Source organism: Pongo pygmaeus, chromosome 11 (assembly GCF_028885625.2).
Source record: "Pongo pygmaeus isolate AG05252 chromosome 11, NHGRI_mPonPyg2-v2.0_pri, whole genome shotgun sequence".
NCBI classification, from domain to species: domain Eukaryota; kingdom Metazoa; phylum Chordata; class Mammalia; order Primates; family Hominidae; genus Pongo; species Pongo pygmaeus.
In genome coordinates this window covers 97,382,097-97,403,756 of record NC_072384.2, presented here as the reverse complement: position 1 = coordinate 97,403,756, position 21,660 = coordinate 97,382,097, and the positions used below count along the sequence as shown (strand labels likewise).

General features: G+C 44.9%; 1 protein-coding gene, 1 non-coding gene and 1 pseudogene across 2 annotated transcripts in view; 2 read left to right on the top strand and 1 right to left on the bottom strand.

Annotated features, from left to right (window-relative positions):
• Nucleotides 1–9,727: 9,727 nt before the first annotated feature.
• On the top strand, nt 9,728–11,341 carry LOC129031736 (nucleophosmin-like; annotated as a pseudogene).
• Nucleotides 11,342–16,304: 4,963 nt separating this feature from the next.
• TRNAL-CAG (transfer RNA leucine (anticodon CAG)) lies at nt 16,305–16,387 on the bottom strand. Its single transcript has one exon. It is a non-coding gene; the product is annotated as a tRNA-Leu (tRNA).
• A 2,778-nt stretch (nt 16,388–19,165) lies between these two features.
• The window catches only part of ANKRD44 (ankyrin repeat domain 44), a 380,176-nt gene continuing 377,681 nt past the window's right edge, over nt 19,166–21,660 (top strand). Inside the window, exon 1 of the mRNA XM_063647786.1 lies at nt 19,166–19,259. The gene's annotated coding sequence lies outside the window, so the exon portion shown is untranslated. The remainder of the gene's footprint in view (nt 19,260–21,660) is intronic.

Genomic DNA, 21,660 nt, shown 5'->3' with positions numbered 1-21,660 from the left:
CTTGCAGTGAGCCGAGATTGCGCTGCTACACTCCAGCCTGGGCGACAGAGACTCCGTCTCAAAAAAAAAAAAAAAAAAAAATTGACTTTCAACAAATTGATACTGAGCATTAAGGGTTTCCAAGTTGGATTTGTAACTCCTCATCATTCCTTGTATGACGACTTTCTGAAAATGTCACTTTGTAGTAAAATTAAACACTCCAAACTCATCTTTCTGTTAGAAGTTTTCAGCAGTACTTCCATGCAACTTTAAATCTCACTGCTGTCTATGGTTGATGTCAAATGACCTTCAGTAATGACTGAGAATTGAATACAAATAGATTACAAAGCCAAAATTTGATGTTAAATGACTCAGGAAATTTTAGTTGTATTTTCACTTCAAGTACTTAGTAGCCTACGTTTGCTTGGCCTCTGGTTCTTTATGGAAAGTAGGCTTTGTAGTGGCAGTGTGGAGCAAAGGAGACTGTTACACCTTAATTAACTTTTTTTACTGATGCAAATAATTTGAGGATAGAGAGGAGGGAAGTAGTGAAAGCTATGACCTAAAAAATTGGGACTAAATAGAGGCTCACAGATATTTGGATTATTTTCTGTGCTTATTATTAAATAAGGAAAGCATTTTGTGATATGTGGAAGACGCTATGTGAAGTTTTACCTATCTTCTCAAAGACCTTTTCTTTTGTATTTTCTTTTGGTGTTTCTTAAAGCCAAACTAAGAAAGAAATGTTCTTAAGGAGACAGGGTGGGTTTTTCTGTGGGCCATCGCCCTCTAATGGAATTGATCTCTGGCTGTTTGATTTTTTTCATATTGTATTTTTAAAATTTGTTGTACAGTGCCCTGTGAGCACCAAGTACCACTAGATGAATAAAACGTATTATATCTAAAGTCTTAGTAGACCAATTTTTAATCTTAGTTGACTCTGTATTGTTATCACACTGCACTCTGTTGTGGTTGTGCCATTTTTGCAAAATTGAGCTCTTTCGGTTGTTTTCAAAATAAGGGAACTTAGTGTTGAAAAACCAGAGAACTTTTTCTTTAATAAGAAACTAAAAAAGTTGCAGCCACATAGGTTCAGTTTGGCTCTTTGGTTTCCAGTGGCCTTCAAATCCCCTAAGGTTAAAAGAAAACACTACAGCTACCCTAGGGTTTCTCAACCTTGGCATTATTGACATCTTGCATCAAGTAAGTCATTATTGTGGGGGTGCTGTCCTGTGCCTTGCAGAATATTGAGCAGTGTTCCTGACCTCTACCTATTGAGATGCCAGCAGCACACCCCCATCCCAGTGTTATAACCAAAAATGCCTCCAGACATTGTCTCATGTCCCTTGGAGAGCAAAATCTCCGTAGGGTGAGAACCACTGAGACCATTGTTTAAGCAGGACTTAAACATGTTTAATAAAATTAGCATGATATATAAAGCATTTGATTTTAGGCAGCAGTTGTCTAGGAAGTAACTAGAAATACAACTTAGCAAATACTTAAATGCCTACCTTGGGGTAAAGCTCCGCTTAAGTCCTGGGGAGAGTAAGCTGTGAAAATGTGTAAGATGACCCCGCACTGATCCTCAGAGCATCTTGTGACGGGAGCGAGGTGGGCAGCTTGGGCAGGAGTGCTGGAGGTGGCTTGGTGCTCCACTTGGGATGCTGGTCTTCAAGCGTTGGGTTCTCACCTGTGAGCTGGCAATAGGTGGGTTATATGGTACGGCTGGAAGAGGAGGGCAGGCAGGGCACAGAAACCCCTTCCTCCCCTTTTAAAAAATTTGGCTAGGAAGCCATGGAGGGAATTTAATGTGACTTGATAGAGAATTTAGGTTTGCAAGGCAGTCAAGATTTGTAGGCAGGAGGGAATAAGTAAGTAAATCACAGTGAGTGTCGTCAGTGACATCTCTAGTGTTCTTGCTAGAATAACTAAGTTTTAAAATTTATTTTGTGGATTCTAAAAAGATTTTAAAAGGACATGCTTGGGCCTTGGACAGTTACTTTTTTATAGCCTGGCTGATTAATGAAGTTCTGGAAGGAAATTTTAACATGTTAGCTGAGAGGCTGGCGAGGGGATTTAATCTAAATAGGTTTGTGCTAGGAAAAAATTTGTAAATAGAAGAAATTGTTTTTGTAACTCTGCCCAAACTTTGAAAAAAGTTGAAAGACTATTACAATGAGCAACTGTATATTTTCCATTTAAATTCAACAATTAAAATTTTGCTATTTTGCTTTTATATGTTTATTTTAAATAGTGAATTTCTTGAGAATTTTCAAGCAGTACTGCTGAAGAGAAGTTTGGACTAGATAAAATAGAGGAGGAGGCTAATGAGCTAAACAAAGTGGGCGACTGCTTGAATGAATGAATGATGAGGCGGAGAAGGGTGGAAATCAAGCACAGATGGAAGGGTTTTCCTGAAGAGGGGGAGCAACATCTTTCCCTGAGTCCATAAGGAAAACGATATGGTGGGCTATAGGCATGAAAAGTTCATCTATGGCACGTCAGAATTTCAAAACAGTTTTCTTGGTGCTTTAGAAACAAGTAGACATAGTGAGGAAAATAAGACGTGTAAAAAATTCATGCAAAAAGCTGGTAAAGTTTAACACTCAGACACTCTGGTGTCTATAGTATGTATAATGTGTAATGTATAAACTGATGCTTTACATAGTTTTGCTCACAGAAGCAGAATATAGTTTATACATTTGGGAAGAAAAGCACTTAGCACCAAGATGATCACCAAGGAAGAACTGTTCACATGCCACATATCTAGGCCATTGTTACTCAAGCGTGGTCTGGAGATTGGCATCAATGTCACATGGGGATTTTAGAAATATGCTTGTAGGCTCCATCCGGAACCTGAATAAGAAGCTGCATCTTTGGGCTGGGCTTGGTGGCTTCGCCTGTAATTCCAGCACTTTGAGAGGGTGAGGCAGGCGGATGACCTGAGGTCAGGAGTTAAAGACCTGCCTGACCAACATGGAGAAACCCCATTTCTACTAAAAATACAAAATTAGCCGGGCGTGGTGGTGCATGCCTGTAATCCCAGCTACTTGGGAGGCTGAGGCTGGAGAATTGCTTGAACCCGGGAGGCAGAGGTTGTGGTGAGCCGAGATCGCGCCATTGCGCTCCAGCCTGTGTAACGAATGAAACTCCGTCTCAAAAAAAAAACAAAAACAAAAACAAAAAAGCTGCATTTTTATAAGATACCCAAGTGATTCATATGCCATTAAAATTCAGAAGCACTAGACTAGGACACCACTCCATTCTCAATGTGGCAATAACAGTAAAAAAAGGAGGGAAGTGCCTATTTGGGTGTGGAAGCAAGTGGGCCTTAGACACAGCCAAGAGGTTATCAAAACACTTCCAGGAAGGTACTTTGCTGGAACCTGGGTGAAATTGAGAGAGTGCAGGAAGCCTTTTTTATTTTAATAAAATCCATTGCTTTTTCCAATAAAGCAGGTCAGCGTAATGTAGTTAATAAAACTCATAGGTGTATCTCCGTATTGCTTCTGCTGCTTACTAGTTGACTGACATTGGTTGTTGGAGAGGCTTGGACTGGAAGAGGAGAGCTCACTGTCTTGACACTGGTATGAGGTCGCCTGGGGGAGCCAGGTAGCCTTTGGGAATCCTGGCTGTGCCCTTACTGTACCCTGACAGAAGAGTGGAACAGGAAGGCAACACCGTATAGGTTTAACAGTTGGCTCTGCAGTTAGTCCTGGATTTGTAACCTGGCTATGCCATTAACTGGTTATGTGACCTTGGGCAAGTTTTTTAACCTTTCTATCCTTCAGCTTTTTAATTTGTAGAATGGGGATAATAATAGTACCTACCTCAGTAAGTGGTGGTCCTTGTAAAGATTAGCTAAGATAATGTATATAAAGCAAAATGCCTAAGCACAGCACTTAATAAATGTAATGGCTGCTGCTGTTGATATGGTTATTTTATTATTATTATAGAGATGGGATCTCACTATATTGCCCAGGCTTGTCTAAACTCCTAGGTTCAAGCAAATCCTCCTACCTTGGCCTCCCAAAGTGCTGGGATTTGCAAGTGTGAGCCATTGCTCCTGGCCTGTTATCATGAGGGAAAAGACCTCTGTTATTGCTGACATTAGAAGGGATGGAAATTGGCAGGTGGCTTGAGGAGCAAGCACTTTGGAAATAACTCTTGAGGAAATAGAAGGCACTCATCAGGGATGTTTAGATTGTCTGGGAATCCCAAGGGATTGCAAGGTATTCTTTAGTATTGCTCAACAGTCCAGCTGGCTAGAGAAGGTATTTGGTTGGACTGACCTGCAGGCGCAGCAGAAGGAAAGAGAGAATTAGGGGATTGTTGTGAGTTCGCTTGAAGACTTAAAAGCATAGATTTGGGCCGGGCATGGTGGCTTACACCTGTATTCCCAGCACTTTGGGAAGCCAAGGCGGGTGGATCATTTGAGATTAGAAGTTTGAGACCAGCCTGACCAACATGGTGAAACCTTGTCTCTACTAAAAAGGCAAAAAAATTAGCTGGGCACGGTGCGCACGCCTGTAGTCCCAGCTAATCAGGAGTCTGAGGCAAGAGAATCGCTTGAACTCGGGAGGCAGAGGCTGCAGTGAGCCAGGATCACGCCACTGCACTCCAGCCTGGGTGACAGAGCAAGACTCCGTCTCAAAAACAAAGTATAGATTTGCTCTTTAAATCTTCAAATCATTTTAGATGGAACTAGTGTCATTCAGTGGTTAGAAGCACCTGAGAAGCACATCCCTCAAGTTTTATTTCTCTGGGAATAGTGACATGATTCTACCACGAATGCTAAACCAATGAGATATATAGTTCAATACATTTCATTTTCTAATGGGGATTTTTACATTTTTTTCTTTAATTAATTTATTTGAGACAGTGTCTTGCTGTGTTGCCCAGGCTGGGGCACAATGGCATAATCTAAGCTCACTGTAACCTCTGCTTCCTAGGTTCAAGCGATCCTCCCACCTCAGCCTCTAAAGTAGCTGGGACTACAGGCGCATGCCACCACACCAGGCTAAGTTTTGTATTTTTTGTAGAGATGGGGTTTTGCCATGTTGCCCAGGCTGGTCTTGAACTCCTGAGCTCAAGTGGTCTGCCCGCCTCGGCCTCCCAAAGTGCTGGGATTACAGGCATGAGCCACTGTGCCTGGCCTATTTATTTATTTATAGAGCTGCGGTTTTGCTATGTTGCCCAGGCTGGTCTTGAACTCCTAGGCTTAAGTGATCCTCTTGCCTCAGTTTCCCAAAGTGCTAGGATTACAGGTGTGAGCCACTGTGCCCAGCCATATATTTTAATTGCATTGAGTAATCATGAACAAATGATCTACTTGGATTTTGAGTTCGTGAGATGATAACTTTAAGGAGGTTTGAGAAATGTTTCTCAGGGACGTAAACACAGTATCTACAATTTAAATCATGAGGACTTCATTCACTTATTTGGCAAATATTTACTACGTGCCAGCTATCTACAAGGCATTTACTATTAATACTATAAACATAGTTGAAAAGGTCCTTTACTGTAAGGTGCTGGAAAAACTTCCTTCACCTGGGAGCTTCCTTCACGTGGGAGGAGGGAAAGTGAGATTAGATGGGAGTTTCAGGAGAAGGGTGTACTTTTTAGGGAAAAGTTAGAATTGCATAAATGGTATTGAAAGGGACAATGAAGAGCCTTGGCAAAATAGTGGAACCGGGAAAGCTTGGGTTGTATCTAAGAAAATAGGGTGGGGGGACAGCCCAAATGATAAGAAATAGTGGAAGATCAGATGTAGCCCCAAGAATTCAGGGCCAGTATCTGCTATGTCTGTTCAAATCTGAACCTCTAGCACCCAGTACCATACTTCCCTTCCTAGACACCCAATATATATTTATTGAACAAATGAATGGATGAGAGGTATTTTGGATTCAGATTACAGAATGTCTCTGTATTAGTCTGTTCTTACATTGCTATAAAGAAATACTTGAGACTAGGTAATTTATAAAGAAAAGAGGTTTAATTGGCTCATGGTTTTGCAGGCTGTGCAGGAAACATGATGCTAGCATCTGTTTGGGTTCTGGGGAGGCCTCAGGAAACATAATCACGGCAGAAGGCAAAGGGGAAGCAGGCACAGTCACATGGCCAGAGCAGGAGCAAGAGAGAGAGAGGAGGGAGGTGCCACACACTTTTAAACAACCAGATCTGGCAGGGACTCACTCACTATCACGAGAACAGCACCAAGAAGATGATGGGGCTAAACCATTCGGGAGAAATTCACCCCTGTGATCCAATCACCTCTCACCAGGCTTTACCTCTAACACTGGGGATTGCAGTTATACATGAGATTTGGGTGGAGGCACAGATCCAAACTATATTATCACTCTCTAAAGGCCATTCTTAAACTTTATCTTATAGGCAATGGGTAACCACTGACTATTCAACATTCACTTATTCCACAAGTATTTATTGAAGATTTTAAAGTAGGGAAATGGCATGAATTGAACCGTGCTTGCAGGAAGATCAATATCTCTAGTTCATTTCCTTGATCCAGATCATAGATATATAAAGAGCTTATCCAGCAAATGTTCTCAGAGCTGAATTAGTTCAAAGATGCTCAGACTAAGTCATGGTCCCCACCCAGATGCTTTCCTCCCACCTCCTTAACTGTGATACTGTGGCCCCTGCTGGTCGCTGCCTCAAAGCTAGACAACCACTGCCCAAGAGCTGGGACAATTGTGGAAGGGAACGGTATCAAACTAGTTTTGTGTTCTTCGGATTACTTGCTTGTTTGCTTCTTTCCTTAAGAGTTTACTTTAGAGGTCTAGAGGGTGTCAGTCACAAAAATAGCTTTTTTATACCACAAAGGGATCTAGGATATTCTGTATTTTCCAGGGGAAAATGATTTATAGAAAATCTTCCAAATGACCCTGGCTAATTGGATTTGCAGACAAACGACAGGTGGACATTTTCCACATGAGGAGTTGGGACAGGTGAGCTGTTCGTGTTGTTTCTGGAGCCTGGAGCTGCAGCACTCTGCCCAGCCACCCCAATGGATCATGTACACATGTGACAAGGCAGGGAAACAAGCAGGCAATGCTCTGAAAAGGGATGCATGACAGCTATTACTTAATATTGTCTTGGAGAAAAAAGAACAAGAAGGAAAACCCTTTTTGAATGCAGTGCTGTTTTCTTGTGTGCTGAAATTTACTTTTTATTTCATTTTTTGAGACAACGTCTCACTCTTTTGCCCAGGCTAAAGTGCAGTGGCATGATCACAGCTCTCTGCAGCCCCAGCCTCTCAGACTTAAGTGATTCTTGCACCTCAGCATCCCAAGTAGCTGAGACTACAGGCATGTACCATGCCTGGGTATTTTTTAAATTATTATTTGTAGAGATGATGGTCTCCCTATCTTGCCCAGGCTAGTCTCAAACTCCTGGACTCAAGCTATCCTTCCACCTTGGTCTCCCAAAGTGCTGGGATTACAGGTGTGAGCCACCATGCCCAGCCTAAAATTTTTGTCTTGATAGCTTTTTGTTTTTGTTTTGAGATAGGGTCTCACTCTATTGCCCAAACTGGAGTCCAGTGGTACAATCATGGCTCACTGCACCCTTCACCTCCAAAACTCAAGTGATCCCCCCACCTCAGCCTCCCAAGTAGCTGGGACTACAGGTGTATGCCACCGCACCCAGCTAATTTTTGTATTTTTAGTAGAGACGGGGTTTCACCATGTTGCCCAGGCTGGTCTTGAGCTCCTGGGCTCAAAGGATCTGCCTGCCTCAGCCTCCCAAAGTCTTGGGATTACAGACATGAGCCACCATGCCCTGCTTATCTTGTTAGTTTTAACAAGAATCAATTAACTGGGGCCTAGCAAAGAAGAAAATCATTCCTGATTTTGGTGAGATGTGTGCAAATAGACAATGTCTAAAAAAGAATGTCATCATTAGAACTTTTGTGTTCAAAGGAAAAATTATAAAACCTACATTCATTCAATAAGTAATTTAAGAACATGCTTTACATCCGATTAGTGCTTTATAATTTCCAAATGCATTAGCATTCATTCGCTCACTTATTTCTCACAGCACCTTTAAGAAGTAGACACTTCTTATGTCAACTGCACAGACGAGAAAATTAAGGCTCAGAGAGGTTAACTGATGGTGCGGTTATTTTAAGCATGGCTGGTCTGACTCCAACCTGATGCTCTTGCCACTGATGCATGTATTCTCTGTTATTTTCAGCTTTTTTTTTTTTTTTTTTTTTGAGACGGAGTCTCGCTCTGTCACCCAGGCTGGAGTGCAGTGACACGATCTTGGCTCACTGAAAGCTCCGCCTCCCGGGTTCACGCCATTCTCCTGCCTTAGCCTCCCGAGTAGCTGGGCCTACAGGCACCCGCCACCACGCCCGGCTAATTTTTTTTTGTATTTTTAGTAGAGACGGGGTTTCACCGTGTTAGCCAGGATGGTCTCGATCTCCTGACCTCGTGATCCGCCCGCCTCGGCCTCCCAAAGTGCTGGAATTACAAGCGTGAGCCACCGCGCCCAGGTATTTTCAGCTATTTTAACTATCAAAATTAGTTTTTAACACTGTTGTTCTGAACTAATGAGAAGTGTATGATTTTTTTGAGGGGTATCATTTTCTTACCAAAATCCATTAGGACTGATAAAGTCAAAGTCACCAGGAGAACAGGAGGATGGAAAACATTATTATAGAGTATAGAAATAAATGAATATTTAATGTTTGATAGAGAATGAATTACAGGGACATAAAAAAATGGAAAAATTTTGCCAAAACCCTGTTCAAAGGGAGAACGTATGACTCATTGAAAGATGAGGCACTAAATGGAAATGAGATAAATAATGGAAAACTGTAAATAATTCATGTCTTGGCATATGTGTGTACTCTGATAAAGACAAAATTTTCTTTTGTCACTTAGTTAACTGGTTTCATGAGGTGAAACAAGTTCAGCACTGAGGGGAAATAGTTTTTTTTTTATATTATTCTCCAATTTAAAACTTTTAATTAAAAAGTAAACTTTAATGTTGAAAATGCAAACTTGGGGAGGGCAGAAATATCACACATAAGGCTGTCACTTCACACTTGGAGGGTTGCACAGCGGCCGGGCAGAGGTGCTTCTCACTTCCCAGATGGTGGGCAGCCGGGCAGAGGAAATAGTTTCATGAGCAATCAATTTAGGTGTTTCCTGGAGGTAGAGTTTTCAAATCCCACAGATGATCACTGTTTACTCCCCGCTTGGTGTTTCCTTGTGTCATTTTGTGAACAATAGTTCTGATTATGTACAAATCTCTGTTGGCTGTTTAGTGGTCCCCTTTCTCTTCAGGTTTTGAGATAGAGTCCTCAGTTAGATAGCACACACACACACACACACGCACACACACACGTATATATTTTGAGACAAGTTCTCGCTCTGTCGCTCAGGCTGGAGTGCAGTGGCGTGATCTCGGCTCACTGCAGCCTCAACCTCCTGGGCTCGGTCGGGCGATCCTCCCACCTCAGCCTCCTGAGTAGCTGGGACTACACATACCACAATGCCCGGGTAATTTTTGTGTTTTTTTAGAGATGGGGTTTTGCCATGTTGGCCAGGCTGGTCTCGAACTCCTGGGCTCAAGTGATCCACCTACCTCAGCCACCTAAAGTGTTGGGATTACAGGCGTAAGCCACTGTGCACGGCCAGATAGCAAAATATTTGAACTCTCGTGGATGTGGATAGAATGCACACAGAACATCCCTGGTGTGATTCCGTCCTGTGCGGCTGTTCTCTGGAGCAGCGTTCGTTTATCTCCGTCCTCCTTCTCTCCCACCTAAGTGCGTGCCGCCACCTGATGGAAGATTTGATGGACATGGACATGAGCACCCTGAGGCCCCAGAACTATCTTTTCGGTTGTGAACTAAAGGCCGACAAAGATGATCACTTTAAGGTGGATAATGATGAAAATGAGACCGGTTATCTTTAAGAATGGTCAGTTTAGGGGCTGGTGCAAAGGATGAATTGTACATTGTTGAAGCAGAGGCAATGAATTACGAAGGCAGTCCAATTAAAGTAACACTGGCAACTTTGAAAATGTCTGTGGTGACTCACGCCTGTAATCCCTGCACTTTGGGAGGCCGAGCCGAGGTTGACAGATCACAAGGTCAGGAAATCGAGACCATCCTGGCTAACATGGTGAAACCCTGTCTCTACTAAAAATACAAAAAAAATTAGCCGGGCATCGCGGCAGGCGCCCGTAGTCCCAGCTACTCGGGAGGCTGAGGCAGGAGAATGGTGTGAACCTGGGAGGTGGAGCTTGCAGTGAGCCGAGATTGCGCTACTGCACTCCAGCCTGCGCAACAGAGCGAGACTCCATCTAAAACAAAAAAAAAAAAACAAAAAAAAAAAAAAAAGAAAAAAAAGAAAAAAGAAAATGTCTGTACAGCCAATGGTTTCCCTTGGAGGCTTTGAAATAACATCACCAGTGGTCTTAAGGTTGAAGTGTGATTCAGGGCCAGTGCATATCAGTGGACAGCACTTAGTAGCTGTGGAGGAAGATGCAAAGTCAGAAGATGAGAGGAGGAGGATGTGTAACTCTTACGTATATCAGGAAAATGGTCTGAGGTGGTAGCAAGTTTCCACAGAGAAAAGTAAAACTTGCTGCTGATGAAGATGATGATGATGATGATGAGGAAGATCATGATGATGAAGATGATGATGATGACTTTGATGATCAGGAAGCTGAAGAAAAAGTGCCAGTGAAGAAATCTATTCAAGATACTCGAGCCAAAAATGCACAAAAGTCAAATCAGAATGGAAAAGACTCAAAACCATCATCAACACCAAGATCAAAAGGACAAGAATCCTTCAAAAAACAGGAAAAAACTCCTAAAACACCTAAAAGGACCTAGTTCTGTAGAAGACATTAAAGCAAAAATGCAAGCAAGTATAGAAAAATGTGGTTCTCTTCCCAAAGTGGAAGCCAAGTTCATCAGTTATGTGAAGAATTGCTTCTGGATGACTGAGCAGGAGGCTAGTCAAGATCTCTGGCAGTAGAGGAAGTCTCTTTAAGAAAACAGTTTAAACAATTTGTTAAAAAATTTCCATCTTATTTAATTTCTGTAACAGTTGATATCTGGCTGTCCTTTTTATAATGCAGAGTGAGAACTTTCCCTACCGTGTTTGATAAATGTTGTCCAGGTTCCATTGCCAAGAATGTGTTGTCCAAAATGCCTGTTTAGTTTTTAAAGATGGAACTCCACCCTTTGCTTGGTTTTAAGTATGTATGGAATGTTATGATAGGACATAGTAGTATTGGTGGTCAGACGTGGAAATGGTGGGGAGACAAAAATATACATGTGAAATAAAACTCAGTATTTTAATAAAGTAAAAAAAAAAAAAAAAAAGAATGCAGGCAGAACACAAGGCAACTGCCAGCACTTTAGTGTGCCTTGGATCTCCCTCCGGGGCCCTTTTGCTTGCCTTTGTCTTGGCCTCTGACCTGGCCATACACTGAGGCGATGGGAGATGAAGTGGCCCGGGGACCAGAAGTTGCCAGGCAGCGGAGTAGCAGCTGGGGCACTCAGAGTATAATTCAGTCCCCTCGTGCTATTGCCAGAACTTACCACCCTCTTCCAGGGGCCTCTGCCTTGGCACATGTAGTTGCCACTATCCAGAAAAGCCCTTTGCTTCCCCTTCAGCTGGCTGGTCCCCGCTAGTTCTTTGAGAATGGACTCCTTCGACTTCATTATGACCCCCCTGGCGAAGGTGCTTCATTGACGTGTTCCCCCAGCACTTGGGGCGCACACACTTCTCCCTCACTCTACGACGTGGAAGTCATCTGTTCACTCGTCTTCCCCGATGGTCTGTGAACAGTATGACGACGTGGAATGGATATACAACTCACGCCCCCAGCACCCATCTACCGCTCCCTGTACATGTGCAGACGGACTCAGTGAATGACAGCCGCTGCCTGAATTATTTCAGACAGGTTATTACTGCTGGGAGTTGCGCAAGAACTTCTAGGTAGCCAAGCAAGTAGGCATATTTTTAAGCAAATAATTCAATGGTCTTCATTCACAAGGTGGGAGAGTATTCTATTTCATCACCTGATAGAGCGTAAAACTGCTGTTCTGTGAAAACCTTTGTTCAAAATATTCTATGTCCTGTAACATTCTTAGCTTCTGACAGGGGGCAGCAGAGCCTAGGAAAACAAAGGCTGGCCCTGGTTAACTGGTGGCTTGCACACCTTTGGAGCCAGACCTTTAATGATTTTCAGGAGAAACCAGCCCTTGGTATCTGACAAACCTCACTGTTGAATAAAGACTTTAAGGTAAAGGCTGGCTTTTATTAACTGAACATTCTTTGAAGGCACCGCAAACAACTAACTGTTTTTATAAAAGTAAAAAAAAAGACAAAAAATAAGGCAAATAACCATCTTTCTCATTTTATTACAGTCTTTAAATAAGATGGATGCTTATTTTTTGCCAGCAACTTGTAAAACGATGCTAGAGCATGAAATATTTCCAGCTGGTGTTAGGGAGAATGTCGAGATTTACAAATTATGACCAGATGCTGGGGCTATTGTCTCCTCACCCCCATCATCCTGGAAAAAAAAAAGACATAGTAAATAATAATAATTATTAAAAAAAAAAACCTAGGCCAGGCATGGTGGCTCACTCCTGTAATCCCAGCACTTTGGGAGGCTGAGGCAGGCAGATCATTTGAGGTCAGGAGTTCAAGAGCAGTCTGCCCAACATGATGAAACCCTGTCTATACTAAAAATACAAAATTTAGCTGGGCCTGGTGGCACAGGCCTGTAATCCCAGCTACAGGAGGCTGAGGCACAAGAATCACATCAACCCAGGAGGCAGAGGTTGCAGTGAGCCGCGAGCGAGACTCCATCTCAAACCAAACCAAACCAAAACAAAAAAAACAAAAAACCAATGAAAGCAGTTGAGATAATAATGAAAGCAAATAGCCAAAACCGAAATCCTCCTTGCCCCACCCATTATGGCATGAACCCTTGGGGGCCCAGGCTCATGCTTTCTGCCCCTTTCTATGTCCGGTGCCCAGCAGGCCTGGTGTGTGGCAGCAGGTGCTCAGCACACGCACATGGAATTGAAGGAACATCTCTGGCCTGTTCACATCTTAGTCCTCTAGGGGAGTTTCTAAGTCATATATGACACCCAGTTGTCCCCTAAATATACTCCATGGGGAATTTGCATTCAGAAACATGATCACCCTAGGCACGTACTATATCCCACATCTAACTTCAGGGACTCTGCTACTTTTCCATTCTTTAAAACTATGCAAAGGAGAGCAGGGGAAAGAGAAGAGGGAGGAGTCCATATGGTTGCCCATGGGTTTGCACAGGTAAGAGACACACAGGTGGGCTGGATCTGATTGGCAGTAATTTGGCCCTCAGTCCACATGGTCACCTTGAAACCAGGAATACAGAAGAGGTCTGCAGGGTATCCTAAGGTTCTCTGATGTCTGTCCCTGCCTTAGTCTAGGAGTCCTAGTATAGTTCAGCAGGAATTCCCTCATGTTCTCCTTTCTAGCATTGCATAGCACATTACATGAAGCTTCCTATTTTCTTACTATGTTTGTGTTTAGATTTCTGCCTCCAATACTGTCAGGTTCTGTTTGTACTTCTCAGAGGAAGATTTTTTTTTATTTTTTATTTCTGAGTCAGAGTTATGCTTTTGTCACCCAGGCTGGAGTGAAATGGTGCCATCTCGGGTCACTGCAACCTCCACCTCCCAGGCTCAAGTGATTCTCCTGCCTCAGCCTCCCAAGTAGCTGGGATTACAGGCCTGTGCCACCATGTCTGGCAAATTTTTGTATTTTTAGTAGAGACGGGGTTTCACCATGTTGGTCAGCCCATGTCAAACTCCTGACCTCCAGTGATCTGCCTGCCTCAGCGTCCCAAAGTGCTGGGATTACATGCGTGAGCCACCACACCCGGCCCTCAGAGGTAGATTTTTATCTTTATTTTTTAAGACAGTGTCTTGCTCTGTCGCCCAGGCTGGAGTATACAGGCACAACGTGATCATGGCTCACTACAGACTTGACCTCTTGGTCTTAAGTGATCTTTCCGTCTCAGCCTCCTGAGTAGCTGGGACTACAGACACACGCCATCACGCCCAGCTAATTTTTAATTTTTTTTTTATAGAGACAAGGTTTCACCATGTTGCCCAGGCTGGTCTTGAACTTCTGAGCTCAACTGATCTTCCCTCCTTGGGCTCCCAAAGTACTGGGATTATAGGCATGAACCACCACGCTTGACCCAGAGGTAGATATTAAAATGAGGTTCTTGGCAGTTAGTAAGAGCCTGGCCATTTCTTTCAACAATAACTCAGAGTCTCTTACACTGAATTCACCTTCCTCCCTACTCTCATTTATGGCTTCACATGATTCATCCTGCTTATAGAGACAGCAATTCTCTTAAGGGACAGGACAGGTATTAAGACACCTTTCCTGGTAGATGAATTAGTTGAGGCTCAGAGCAGGGACATCCCGGGCCTGCGGGTCACCTAGAGTGTTAATGGCAGTACTGAGATGAGAATCCCCTTATCCAGGTGCTGCTGGAGCAACTTGGGGTGCTCATTCTTCAGTGAGGGTCTGGATTAGTGACAGGGTAGGGGAGATCCTGAAACATGGGGATTGAGGAAGAGCACGCATGCTTTGGCTTAGTGCAGTGCCTGACACAGTGTGGATTATGGGATGTCCCAGCTGTGGGAGTAGCCAAGGGCATGGAGGGGAAGCCGTTCACTAGAGGCAAGCATTTCCACAGCAAGGGATAATACCCAGCAGGGTAGGGATGAGGGAAATAGTCCTCAAAGGAGACAGGGCATCTGGGGCATCTGTGATTGGGCCAGGCTTTATCTGCTCTTTGTAGGCTTTGTTTTATTCAGTTGCCATGACAGCCTTGGAAATAGTTATCATTATGCCCCTTTCTCCGATGGAACTACTGAGTCACAGGGAAGTCATGTAATTCCCAAGACACCTGCACTGAAGACCTTAGGCGTCATTCACATGGGGGAGCAACTCACATGAAGCATCACATGAATGAAGTCTCCCAAAATTACACAGCATCATACAGTTATTAGCAGGTAGAGTTCAGATCCACACCTTGGTTCTTTGGCTCCACAGCCTGAGTTCTTAGCACTACTTCATTCTGCATCTTCTGAGACTTTCTTTTTTTTTTCTCTTGAGACAGGGTCTCACTCTTCACTTTGGCTGAAGTACAGTGGCACGATCTCAGCTCAGCGCAGCCTCAATTGCCTGGGCTCAGGTGATGCTCTCACCTCAGCCTCCTGAGTGGCTGGGACTACAGATGTGTGCCATCATGCTCAGCTCATTTTTTGTTTTTTGTTTTTTTTTTTTTTGCAAAGACAGGGTTTTGCCATATTGCCGGGGCAGGTCTCAAACTCCTGGACTCAAGCTATCCACCCACCTCAGCCTCGAAAAGTGATGGGATTACAGGTGTAAGCCACCGTGACTGGCTTCTGAGACTATTTTTTCTGGAACCCAACATTGCCCAATAAGGCTCTGATTTATGTATGTCTCTAACAAGGGAGAACCTTGTACAGATTATAGAAAAATAAACTCTGGACTGGGGGTTAGAGTTCTGGGTCTGCCACTGACCTGTGTGACCTTGGCCAGTCACCTCCCCTCTGCCCAGCCATTTTCTGTTCTGTAACACAAAGAGAAGGATACCCTTCTCTCAGGTTTAGGGAGAGGACTCTGAGATTAATGAACATGAAAGCACTTCATAAAGCTGAGAAGGTTTGGAGTGACGCAAGGGTCAGTACAAATCAAGGGAATGGATGGGGCCAGCAGGCAGCCATTTATTATTTGGGGCTGATATGTATGCAGAGTATTGACTTTTTATGCCTCATTTACTTCTGAAAAAAAATGTAGAAGTGGTGTTGCCCGAGTCTGCAAGCAGAGGATGGGGCCTTTGTGTGTGCAGTGGGTGTTGCGGAGGCCCAGGGAGGAGGCCGGGAAGTGAAAAGCATGTGGCTCAGACTTGGGCCTTAAAGCTTCCAGCTTCCTCACAAGGAAGAAGAAAAAGGCGTGCTAGATGTTCTTGGGTGATAATGATGAGAAATAATAACCAGGTCTATGTTCCTTAGCTTCTTGTATTTCTCTTCAGCAAATGTTTCTGTTCTTTAGGCAACTGAACAGCAAAATCCCATTTCATTTGTTGAAATATGACAAAATTGGGCAGAATAAGAGGCTCATGATGCTGTAGTAAAAATGAGCTATAAAATGTAAATAAGTCTTTTTTTTTTTCCTTTTGATATTTATTTATTTATTTTCTTTTATTATTATTATTATTATAAAAGGTCGGCTTGTCAGGAGTGGGATTCGAACCCACGCCTCCAGGGGAGACTGCGACCTGAACGCAGCGCCTTAGACCGCTCGGCCATCCTGACGGCGCGCCAATAAGTCTTAAGTGAATTGGCCTCAGGCATTTTCTGGAGTTAAATCAGAGGTGGAATTGTGTGAGCTTTGATCTTGCTTTTTCTTTCTCTACTTGAGTAAGAGCTTGTATTTCTCTGTTATGGTGGCCATGACTACCTGTGAAAAGTGCCCCTGTTCACCATGCTAGTCTAGTCCTTAAGAAGAAAGAGCAAAGAAAGTTCCTTTTTCACCCTTCATTTTCTCTTTAACCCATTGTTTTACAAAGAATCCGGCCTGGGTATCTAGAAAGGCACCCCGGAGAAGTTGACACCCATAAGATCTATAATCAGAGGGCTGTGAGGTGACTGTATCAGAGTGTGAATGAGAAAAGAAGGCTGGACATTTGTGAATCAGGTGGAGCTGCTATTCAGGACAGAAGTCAAAAGATTCGGAAAACTGATTTAGCCAGAAGGATCATATATATATATATAGAGAGAGAGAGAGAGAGAGTGTGTGTGTGTGTGTGTGTGTGTGTGTGAGAGAGACAGAAAGACAGATAATGTAATAACACACAGGTGTTACCATCAGGCATGAACAATAAATACCTCTCACATCAAAAGTACTGAAGCACAGGCCAGGTGCAGTGGCTCACCCCTGTAATCCCAGCACTTTGGGAGGCTGAGGTGGGCAGATCACCTGAGGTCGGGAATTTATAAACAGCTTGGCCAACTTGGTGAAACCCCGTCTCTACTAAAATCACAAAAATTAGCCAGGCATAGTGGCGTGTGCCTGTAATCCCAGCTACTGGGGAGGCCAAGGCAGGAGAATCGCTTGAACCCGGGAGGCAGAGGGTGCACTGAGCCGAGACTGCACTACTGCACTCCAGCCTGCGAGACAGAGTGATAACTCTGTCTCGGGGGGTGGGGGGAAAGTACTAAAGCAGTTGGGCGTGGTGGCTCACGCCTGTAATCCCAGCACTTTGGGAGGCCAAGGAGGGTGGATCACTTGAGGTCAGGAGTTCGAGACCAGCCCGACCAACATGGTGAAACCCCACCTCTAATAAAAATACAAAATTGGCCAGGCATGGTAGCCCGTGCCTGTAATCTCAGTTAATCAGGAGGCTGAGGTAGAATTGCTTCAACCTGGGAGGCAGAGGTTTCAGTGAGCCAAGATGATGCCATTGCACTCTAGTCTGGGTGACAGAGTGAGACTCTGTCTCAAAAAAAAAAAAAAAAAAAAAGAAAATACTGGAGCAGAGAAGTACTATTATTTTTCCTGTGAAACTCTAAACAGATTAAAAATACAGATCTAAATTAAAGGGGCAGCTTCTCAAACATTTACCTTAACTGAGAATCTTCACCCCAAATGACTAAGATTAGCAATAAACTCTCACAAAACCAAATTAATGAGATGATCTCTGGTTATTGAGAAAAGGAAGTAGAATAAAGAGGGAAAGTGGCCGGGCGCAGAGACCCCCCCGTCGCTACAAAAAAAAAAAATACAAAAATGAGCCAGGTGCAGTGGTGTGCACCTGTAGTCTCAGCTACTCTGGAGGGTGAGGCGGGAGGCTTGCCTGAACCTGGCTGGCAGTTATGAGCTACGATGGTGCCACAACACTCTAGCCTCGGTGACAGTGCAAGACCCTGTCTCTCAAAAAAAAAAAAAAAAAATTGGGAAAGTAACTTTTTTCTAAAAGTGGCCAGTGGTTTTACATTCAATTTTTTGAGGCAATTTATTGACTCAGGAGCTAGAAAAACTTCCAAGATTCTTTAATCCAACCCCCTTCAGATGAGTAAACTGTGACCCAGTGTGATTCAAAATCTTGCCCAAGGCCCACGGTGGGGAAGTGGTGGAGGGAGAGGCAGCACCCAGCTTCAGAGCCCTCCCTCCACACCCTGGATGAAAAGATCCCAGAGGCTTCCTCCTGAGGGCTGAGCCTTCAAATGCGGGGGGCAGTGGTGCTGGGATTAAAAGATGCTGCTTTTAATATGCTCTCATTAAAAAAGTTTGAATTTAACATCTGCTACAGAGGGAGGAAAATAAATTCCAACTGGCCTCCTTTTTTGTTTTATCTCTCATTCAGAGTTGGGGTAGAAAGAGGGGCTGGAAGTTATAAGACAGTATCATGAGCCATGAAAATACTGTGTGACCCGCAATTAGAAAGTGAATGGTTCACAGATGCCATCAAAAAAGAAAGAAAAGAAATGGGGAAAAAGCAGTCTTGAATCAAGAGTGCAGCTCCTGGCCGGGTCCAGTGGTTCACACCTGTAATCCCAGCACTTCCGGAGGCTGAGGCAGGTGGATCACTAGAGGTCAGGAGTTTGAGACCAGCCTGACCAACATGGTGAAACCCAGTCTTTACTAAAAATACAAAATTAGCCGGGCTTGGTGGCACATGCCTGTAATCCCAGCTACTTGGGAGGCTGAATCAGCAGAATCGCCTGAACCTGGGAGGCGCAGGTGCAGTGAGCCAAGGCATTGCACTCCAGCCTGGGCGACAAAGCAAGACTCTCTCTCCAAAAAAAAACAAAAAAAAATGTGCTTGGCTGTAAGTAACAGAAAACCCAATTTACAGAGAGTTGAATATACAAACGTTTCTAGTTCTTAACAAGAAGTCTGGAAGTAGGTGCTGATGGTGTTCTTACAGTACTAGTCAGAAAAGAACAGGGCAGGAGAGGGTCCCCCACCAACCAGGAATTTCAGGCGACCATTGGATGATGGATGGTCAGGTGGTTGTTAACTGTCTCTCTAAAATAATTGGTCGCAGCAAGTACCAGGAAAGGGCAGTCTACCTATAGATAGGAAAAACCTGAAACTGGTGATCACAGGCTTCCTGATAATGTGTCCGGAATTGATGGGTTCTTGGTCTCACTGACTTCAAGAATGAAGCCGTAGACCCTCGCGGTGAGTGTTACAATTCTTAAAGGTGGCGTGTCCGGGGTTTGTTCCTTCTGATATTCGGATGTGTTCGGAGTTTCTTCCTTCTGGTGGGTTCGTGGTCTGGCTGGCTCAGCAGTGAAGCTGCAGACCTTCGTGGTGAGTGTTACAGCTCTTGAGGCGGGGCGTCTGGAGTTGGTTTCTCCCCGTGGGTTCGTGGTCTCGCTGGCTTCAAGAGTAAAGCTGCAGACCTTCGCGGTGAGTGTTACAGCTCATAAAGGCAGTGTGGACCCAAAGAGTGAGCAGCAGCAAGATTTATTGCTAAGAGCGAAAGAACTAACCTTCCACAACGTGGTAAAGGGACCCTAACGGGTTGCCGCTGCTGGCTCAGGCAGCCTGCTTTTATTCTCTTATCTGGCCCCACCCACATTCTGCTGGTTGGTCCATTTTACAGAGAGCCCAGAGAGCCCTGTTTTGACAGAGTGCTGATTACAATCCCTCAGCTAGATACAAAGGTTCTCCACCTCCCCACTAGATTAGCTAGATACAGAGTGTCCACACAAAGGTTTTCCAAGTCCCCACCAGAGTAGCTACAGAGTGTCGATTGGTGCGCTCACAAACCCTGAGCTAGACACAGGGTGCTGATTGGTGTGTTTACAAACCTTGAGCTAGATACAGAGTGCCCATTGGTGTATTTAGAATCCCTTAGCTAGACATAAAGGTTCCCAAGTCCCCACCAGACTCAGGAGCCCAGCTGGCTTCACCCAGTGGATCCCGCACGGGGGCCGCAGGTGGAGCTGCCTGCCAGTCTCTGGCTGTGCGCCCGCACTCCTCAGCCCTTGGGTGGTCGATGGGACTGGGCACCGTGGAGCAGGGGGCGGCACTCGTTGGGGAGGCTCCGGCCGCACAGGAGCCCACGAAGTGGGGGAGGCTCAGGCATGGCGGGCTTCAGGTCCCGAGCCCTGCCCCGCGGGAAGGCAGCTAAGGCCCGGTGAGAAATCGAGCGCAGCGCCGGTGGGCCGGCACTGCTGGGGAACCCAGTACATCCTCCGCAGCTGCTGGCCCGGGTGCTAAACCCCTCATTGCCCCGGGCCGGCAGGGCCGGCCGGCCGCTCCGAGTGCGGGGCCCGCCAAGCCCACGCCCACCCGGAACTCCAGCTGGCCCGCAAGCGTCGCGCGCAGCCCGGGTTCCCGCTCGCGCCTCTCCCTCCACACCTCCCTGCAAGCTGAGGGAGCCACTTCTGGCCTTGGCAAGCCCACAAAGGGGCTCCCATAGTGCAGCGGTGGGCTGATGGGCTTCTCAAGTGCCGCCAAAGTGGGAGTCCAGGCAGAGGAGGCACCGAGAGCGAGCGAGGGCTGCCACGGCTACCAGCATGCTGTCACCTCTCAATAAGATCTCAGGAGTTGGGCAAGTAAGCTCGCACATGCACATTAAGGCAAAATGGTGGAGTTTAATGGTATACGACCTCCTGGGGACACTGGTCTGGTATGGGAGAATGCCTCCAGTGAGCACGCATACAATTCCAGTAAACACACTGGGCATGCTCACCTCCCAAGTGCTGGCAGGCCACTGTGCATGTGGAAACCCACCCTGAGGAAGAATCCGGGGAAGAGAAGCAGACCCCAGAAGTATGCCAACATATAAAACCCCAAGTCAAAAGGTCAAACCGCACACTTGGCTCTCTCAAGTCTCCCACTTGGCCCACTTCCAAGTGTACTTTACTTTCTTTTGCTCCTGCTCTAAAGCTTTTTAATCAACTTTCACTCCTGCTCTAAAACTTGCCTCAGTGTCTTCTGCCTATGCCCCTTGGTCGAATTCTTTCTTCTGAGGAGGCAAGAATTGAGGTTGCTGCAGACCTATGCAGATTCGTGAACGGTAACATATTTTGGTGCCTTATGACCCGGATAACTTCCACCGCTAACAGTGTTGGTTTGGTGGCTAATGACATTAGGACCAGCATCCTGGTAAATCTCTTGGCTTTTCCCCCATTGTTGCAGCATGCCTGAGTAGTAGCCCACACGCCCACAAACAAGGCAGGAAGAGAGGGGGAAGGGGAAGCCAGCTGTGTCAGACAATTTTTGTCAGTAAAGTTAAAGCTTTAACATCTGCTACAGAGGGAGGAAAATAAATTCCAACTGGCCTCCTTTTTTGTTTTATCTTTCATTTAAGAGTGGGGGTGGAAAGAGGGGCTGGAAGTTATAAGACAGTAACATGAGCCATGAAAAGACTGTGTGATCCACAATTAGAAAGTGAATTGTTCACAGATGCCACCAAAAAAGAAAGAAAAGAAGGTTCTACTATCATATTCACACCCCCAGACCACACCCCCAAGCAGATTTCTGCTTATGTCTCATTGGCTGGAACTGGGTCATTTGGCCACCTGCACTTTCAAAGGAAGGTGGAAAGGCACGGAAGGGTTATCATTGA